At 46.8% G+C, this 8,097-nt stretch overlaps 1 non-coding gene across 1 annotated transcript; it reads left to right on the top strand.

The window, feature by feature from the left end:
* Positions 1-6,154: 6,154 nt before the first annotated feature.
* Positions 6,155-6,227, top strand: Trnat-ugu. Its single transcript has one exon. It is a non-coding gene; the product is annotated as a tRNA-Thr (tRNA).
* The last annotated feature ends 1,870 nt before the right edge of the window (positions 6,228-8,097 follow it).

Genomic DNA, 8,097 nt, shown 5'->3' with positions numbered 1-8,097 from the left:
GCCTTCTGCAGCGCACCGCACCGCGCAGCGCACGCGGGCCCGAGGTTCTTTCTCCGCCTCCTCCCCCTCCTCGCTTCATTTCTTTTCTGTGTCAGTCCCCCATTTGCTCGGCCGCGCACGTAAAGTAGCGCCGATTCCCTCTCCATCAACGTCAAAGGCGGCCCAGCATCTCCTCTGGAGGATGTTCTATTCCTTAAAGTTCCAAACACGTCTGCATGCTACAGTTTGCCAAAATTCCAACACCAACTAGAATACGTGCGGCTGAAATGAATTTTGCGGCATTTACCCAATACCGGGGAGACGTACTCTTCGGCCCGTTCGAGGGACAAGGCGTCGGGGTGTAAGGGATCCGTGATCCCACGAACGTAGATGCTAGTATCCGACGCCCAGGTCGATAGCAGACAGTAGTCGATTGTCGAGCGCTGCAGGAGGCAGTGAGACGAGTGTCGAGTGAGAAGTGGTACTGGAATGACGGGCGAGAATGGTGGTCGAGTGAGTAGTAAACGGTAAATTCACCGGAGTATGACAGATGAGCGCGTCCCCCTGATCGTCGTGGGGTGGACCCTCATCGATACCGATTTGCGAGTGATATGAAACCGCCGGCCGCGGTGGTCTAGCGGTTCTAGGCGCTCAGTCCGGAACCGCGCGACTGCTACGGTCGCAGGTTCGAATCCTGCTTCGGGCACTGATGTGTGTGATGTCCTTAGGTTAGTTAGGTTTAAGTAGTTCTAAGTTCTAGGGGACTGATTACCTCAGATGTTAAGTCCCATAGTGCTCAGAGCCATTTGAACCATTTTTTTGATATGAAACCAAAGTTGACAAGTGCCGAGTTACGTGTTTCGCGTCAACCGCGTCGCCTAGCGACAACCATGTATTGTAGTGAGGATTGTTGTGAATGTTAACCATCATCATTGTGTGTGACGAAGTACCTAAAATCAGCAACTAATAAAAGACACAGCCGTAATTAAACGTGTAAGGCGAAGATAGTAACTGCCTCAGAATTTGTGTGTTAGTAGAAAATACATATCAGTTTGGTACATCGCAACCTTTGTGGTCCTTAATAATAGACAAACTTTCAACCATTCCACTATTCAGTCTCAGAACAGCCGCACTCGGTTGAAAAACCCCCGAAACCACAGCAGTAAAGCCGATAGCCTTTCATTCACTAAGCACACGGTCATGTAATCATAATAATTAACTGTTTCGCGGCTTCGATAAATTACACAAAACCAATAAAGGAATTTAAACGGGGGTGTTTCAGGGGGCATTTGGTGTAAGCAGCAGGAAAGGAGGCCTACGAAACCCATACTGTGGTACACTGTCTGCAAAAAGTCACCGGGGGGATGCATACATACATACATACATACAGACTGAAGCGATTCGAATCCGGGTGTCCTGCTCACTAGGCAGATGCATTAACCATTACACCATCCTGGCACAGTGGCTTCGCACAACTGCCCGGATTGCCCCAGCGTACCTCTCTCCTCAACCAAAATTCCCATTCGCACTTCAGCCCCCTTGGTATTTCCCCCCCCCCACCCCCCCCCCAAAAAAAAAGAAACTGGAAGATCATTCGGAGCGTCACCAGCTGTATTGTAGTAGCACCTCAGCATTGAGTGAAACAGGGGATCCTGCCTGCAACCTAGGCATAGGCTTTTTAATCAAATGAAACTGTATGGTCGCAGACACCTTTCCTAGTCTTAAACATCTATACTATCTGCACACAGACCGAAGTGATGAATGAAATTTTGTGCTAAGGCCAGGATTCGAACCCAGGTCTCCTGCTCTACATATATACATCATATATATTTGGGACTTGAAAAGGTCTCTCGAAACATGTATTTCCATTTGATTAAATAACCTATGCCTGGGTGTGAGGCAGTATTTCCCATTTTTTTCCATGCTGAGGTGTTATGCCAATACAGTTGCAGAGCCTCTGCAATGCTGCTCGAGTTTGGGGGGGGGGGGAGGGGGGGGGAGGAGGGCAGAACTACCAAGTTGGCTATGGTGTGAATGGGAATTCGAATTGTGCAGGGAGGCGTGCTAGGGTAGTCAAAGCAGCTGTGGAAAGCCACTGTGCGAGGATGGTGTAGTTAGCACATCTGGCTAGTGAGTAGGAGACCAACGTTTAAATCCCGGCCTTACTACAAATATTTGTTCATCACGTTAGTCTGCTTATATAGACTATGTGATGAAAAGTATCCGGACACGTGGCTGAAAATGACTTACAATTCCGTGGGGCCCTCCAACGTAATGCTGGAATTCAGTATGGTGTTGGCCCACCCTTAGCCTTGATGACAGCGTCCACTCTCGCAGGCATACTTTGAATCAGGCACTGGAAGGTTTCTTGGGGAATGGCAGCCCATTCTTCACGGAGTGCTGCTCTGAGGAGAGGTATCGATGTCGGTCGGTGAGGCCTGGCACGAAGTCTGCATTCCAAAACGTCCCAAAGTTCTTCTATAGGATTCAGATCACGACTCTGTGCAGGCCAGTCCATTACAGGGATGTTTGTTATTGTCGTGTAACCACTCCGCCACAGGCCGTACATTATGAATAGGTACTCGATCGTGTTGAAAGATGCAATCGCCATCCCCGAATTGCTCTTCAACAGTGGGAGGCAAGAACGTGCTTAAAACATCAATGTAGGCCAGTTTTGTCATTGTGCCAGGCAAAACAACAAGGGGAGCAAGCCCCTTCCATGAAAAACGAGACCACACCATAGCATGACCGCCTCTGATTTTTACTGATGGCACTACACACGCTGGCAGATAACGTTCACCGGGCATTCGCCATACCCACACCCTGCCATCGGATTGCCACATCCTGTACCGTGGATCGTCACTCCACACAACGTTTTTCCACTGTTCAATCGTCCAATGCTTACGCTCCTTACAGTAAGCGAGGCGCCGTTTGGCATTTACCGACAGTGGATCCTGAAGCAGTTTGGAATTTCTGTGAGATTGTTTGGATAGATGTTTGCCTATTACACATTACGACCGTTTTCAATTGCGCCGGTCTCTGTCAGTCAACAGCCGAGGTCGGCCTGTACGCTTTTGTGCTGTACGTGTCCCTTCACATTTCCACTTCTCTATGATATCGGAAACAGGTGACCTAGGGATGTTTGGGAGTGTGGAAATCTCGCCTACAGACGTATGAGACGAGTGACACTCTATCACCTGGCCACGTTGGAAGTCCGCGAGTTCCGCAGATCTCCCCATTCTGCTCCCTCACGATGTCTAATGACTACTCAGGTCGCTGATGTGAAGTACCTGGCAGGAAGTGCAGCACAATGCACGTAATGCGAGAAACGTATGTTATTGAGGGTGTGCGGATAGTTTTGGATCACATAGTGTACATCATAGGTGGTTGAGACTTCAGTGGGTCGCTCGAACCGTTAGTATCATCTGACACAGGCAGTGTTTCCGTTGTTATGGAAGAACTAGGTAAGGTTAGAATTTAATGGGATGTCAGTGACAGAAGCCAGTGGAGATAAGCACGTGTGCCATTTACAGCAGATGGGCTCCAACTGCGTTCTAGTGGATATATATAAAACTCTTATCCATACAATTCGTGACCTTTGTCGTTGAAGGCAATATCTTGTGGAGGTATATGCCATGTGAAATTTCTCTTTAAACATTTTTTTTTCGTCGTCAAATCTTCTCACTCAAAATTTTGTCGGTGTGCAGCAGCAACCAGCCAGAAACTGGCATTGATTTCCTTAATTGAAAATTAACCATTACTGTTTCCTCCATGTTCCTGCATCTGCGAACACTGGATAAATTTCTGCCAACATCGATGCCCTATTAAAAAGTAATAGTAACCCTGAGAGAAATTCCAATCAGTCGAGATGGTGCGAAGATCGCAACTTGAAACAGGATTCTACGTGAGTCAAAGGAATTATGTTAAACATTATCGTGGGCAGATTGTGAGATGACAAGGCATTAGCAGTAAATAGGGGGGAAAAGAAAACTTCTATCATCAGAAGGAACAGAGAAAATTATAAGGGCAGACAAAGTTTGGAATATGCATAGCATGTAACAGGTGTCGCTGTCGGACTGTTTCCTGCTAGAGGTTAAGGAGGTGCAATTGGTACATAAGAGCAATAAAACAGTGACAAACCACAAGTAATAGATTGAGGAAAATATCTGAATTATAGTAAACTATTATCTTTTCTTAATTTCATTTTTTTTTAATTTTGCGAAGCTAAATCTACAAACTGCTGTGCACTGCAGCAGAAAGAATGTGTGTTCTCGTTATAACTGAAGTAAATATTCTTCTTTAGGCTGTGCACCATAGCCGTTATAAAATAAATTTTTATGTACGAGGGCTGTCCAGAAAGTAAGTCACGATCGGTCGTGAAATGGACACCACAGTGAAAACCCGATGAGACTTTGCACGTATTTGTTGGGTAGTGTCTCTAGTATGACCGACGGTCGCATCAAGACGCTCTTTTCAGTTGCGAGCGCACTGTGAGCGAGTAAAGGTGCCTAGAACAACGACGTCTGCCGCCAGGTAGGAGGGTCCGCTGAGAGACTTCGCCTTAATGAATGCAGCCCACCTAACACAACTGACACGCACTTACTTCTTCATGGAAATTGTCAGCCGCTCACTGCAGGGGCAGTGAAGGCGCTCCTGCAGCCTTTTCGATGGCAAGTGTTCGATCACCCACAACACAGCCCTAATTGGCTCGTCCTGAGTATCATCTCTGTTCACATGAAACGCTGGATTCGAAGACAACACTTGGGCGCAGGCTACGCGCTATAGACCAGCATAGAGAATTATCGGAAAGCACAGGCTGCTGCCTTCTATGACGATGGTGTAGGAAATTTGGTATAACGCTCCGACAAATGTCTAAGTCGAAGCGGCGACTATGTACAGAATTATGTGGAAAGTGTAGCTAACTCTTGCAAATAAAATGTTTCTGATTTTCTCTGTGGTTTCCATTTAACGACCGATCGTAACTTACTTTCTGGACAACCCTCGTATAATACCAAACAGCTGTTAAAATTGTCGATGCCACTTTGAGCACAAGAAGGATTTTGTGTCATTATCCTGCAAACTTTAGAGTTTAAAATCGTATGTACGACATGTAAATTCTTTTAAAGTGTGATGCATATTATCGAACTCTGAAGTCTGCCGGCTGAGGACGTAAGAGTGTCTAAAACTTTTGCAAGGAGGGAAGTGTGGTAGGGTAGTCTACGCAGTCGTGCAAAGCTACTGTGTCAGGATGGTGTAGTGGTCGGTGCATCTGCCTAGCGAGCAGGAGACCCGGTTTCAAATCCCGGCCTTGCTACAAAGTTTCATTCATCACTTCAGTCGGCACATAAATTGATAGATATATTGATGTATTGGCAGAAGAGCCAACACCGTGTAGCTAGAGGAGGCCGAAATGCACGCGTTTAAGCTCACGCAAACTGGCGTGAGGTCTGGAACAGGACAATGTAATTAATATAGCCAATAAGGTACGTTGCAGCTGGAATACTTAACTTTAATCCATTATTGGTGAACATCGCTCTTGACGGTACATGTTTTATAATCTCAATATTAACTGGTAATGGCGCCTTGCTAGGTCATAGCAAATGACGTAGCTGAAGGCTACGCTAACTATCGTCTCGGCAAATGAGAGCGTAGTTTGTCAGTATAGCATCGCTAGCAAAGTCGGCTGTACAACTGGGGCGAGTGCTAGGACGTCTCTCTAGACCTGCCGTGTGGTGGCGCTCGGTCTGCAATCACTGACAGTGGCGACACGCGGGTCCAACGTATACGAACGGACCGCGGCCGATTTAAAGGCTACCACCTAGCAAGTGTGGTGTCTGGCGGTGACACCACATGTATACTAAGATGTTATCTGTTCTTTCGGACGTGTCCGAAAGAACAGATACCATCTTACTATATATATATATATATATATATATATATATATATATATATATATATATATATATATAAGGCTCATCGGCTACTTGACCATCTTCTTCTTCTGTGCGAATGCACAAACAGTGCCCGAACTCTTACGGGAATCGGCAACGCGCCGCGAGTAATGAGTATAATGGGCGGGGGCACTACGAATGTAGTGCGCGACAATACGTTGAGAATGTGGGTTTCGCGGGAGGCGTGCCAGAAATAAATCCCTGCAGTCGCGCTGTGGTCTGTGTCCCCGGTGGCTCAGATGGATAGAGCGTCTGCCATGTAAGCAGGGACCCCGGGTTCGAGTCCCGGTTGGGGCATACATTTTCATCTGTCCCCGTTGACGTATGTCAACGCCTGTAAGCAGCTAAGGGTGTTCATTTCATTGTAAATTGATAGATGTTTGAGACTTGAAAAGTCTCTGGAACCATATTGTTTCATTTGATTATTGCAGAATAATAAATAATTTAACTGCATTGCAGTGGTATATATGAAAATAGAACTGCTACCTGCTCCGACGGTGAAAATAAGAATGTGGTGCACTGCAGGTCGACACATCGTTCCAAGAGGGCACCAAGGTTTCCATTCTTTTTGAAGAAATCAGTTGGTGGCACAAGCGCCGGAAACAAATGTGCTTCTGAAAGCCGTTGCCTTGTTCCGGGAAATTGTATTTTCCAGGAACACCGTCGTACACTTATTTTCTTTTTATCAGATGCAAGGTGCGTTAGCTACATTTCTGGAGGCGCACGCGAAAGAACAGCAGAAATTGAGTTGCATCTACATATGTCAGTCCCGGAGCAATACTGTAGCTTTCAGCACGCACACGCCACCCTCCCTTCAGCAGCACGTCTCTGTCGCACCAATATCCCTGGTCGTTAGCGGGGAAAAAATGGGGTCAGACAAAGTATCTTCTTCGAGTTATTCTTCTTTTTCGCCACTATTTCACTCCTACTGCCGTTTCTTTCGCTCTTCTCTTTCTTCTTATTGGAACATAAATCTGCCGCACCCCTCCCCCTCCTTTCACCGCTGGTCTGTATGTAGCGAAAGGCGGGGGGGAGACTGCCCTTTTGTCTCAGCGCCAGTCCGTATTGAGACGTGATTTTGAAACCGTGCATGCGGCGCAGAAAAGAAGCGGCACTGCAATAAAAAGAACAAAGGGTTTGTGTGAGAGCGACGGCGAGGCGGAGCAGGAAGGGTATGATTTACAGGGTTGATTCGCCGCCAGAGGCGCTCTGATAGGTGGCGTTTCATTATCGCTGTTTTTTGGCTGCCGATGCGTGCGACCTTCCGCAGTGCAGTGCAGTGACTCCCACCTTCCTTCCACCCCCTGCCCCCCCCCCCCCCCTCAGCTCCCTCCATCATCCTGTAGCAGCAGCCTAGAAATACACCATTTCCTTCCCTAGTCCAATATACACGAGTCCTCGCGCCTCGGAGATACCGACTGTTACGTTGAGAGAGACTAGTCTCTGGGGAATTCATTGCCAGCTCACTGCAGAAGTCATTGTCCTAGTCGAGTAAGGCACTGGGTTCGTATTCCCACCCCCACCCCACCCCCTCTCTTCGATCGACTGTCATACTGCTCAAAGCAACGAAGGAAGTAAAAGAATGGAGTTAAGATCTGTCTCTAAGCTGGTCGTAGGTTGTGTTCCAAAAATGAACAGCGTAGAGGCACGAGTGATGACACTTTCTGCAGGACCTGACCATCATTTTGCAGGACAGTGCTCAACCACGTACAGTGCAAGCTGTTACTGATTTGTTTGACTGATGGGGCTGCCAAGTGCTGTACCACCTCCTGCACTCCCCTGACTTCAACGGGTTACACACAATGCTGGTGACTACTTTGAAGGTCACTAAAAATTTGAAACACGTATCTATTTTGTACGAGCTGTGAATAAATAGTTGCCACTATTAAAGTTCCAACCCTCGTATTACGATGATGATCTCGTATACGATAGTTTATACAAGTGATACGTCACAGATGAGCACGAAGGATTTGGCAGTGGCAGTATATTTTCAGTGCTCTTTTACTTTCCAAATCTGATTGGCACATAAGGGGAAACGGGGTTCGCGTACATAGTTGTTGCACATTTCATCTGTTCAGTTTATATTACTGATTGATATTACGCCATCACCAAAGAAATGAAATACAAATGTCGTCCCTTTGTATGATTATTGCCGAGTGACTTGTTG

The sequence above is a fragment of the Schistocerca piceifrons genome, chromosome 8 (genome assembly GCF_021461385.2).
Source record: "Schistocerca piceifrons isolate TAMUIC-IGC-003096 chromosome 8, iqSchPice1.1, whole genome shotgun sequence".
Lineage (NCBI taxonomy): Eukaryota > Metazoa > Arthropoda > Insecta > Orthoptera > Acrididae > Schistocerca > Schistocerca piceifrons.
This window is presented reverse-complemented; position numbering and strand designations above follow the sequence as displayed.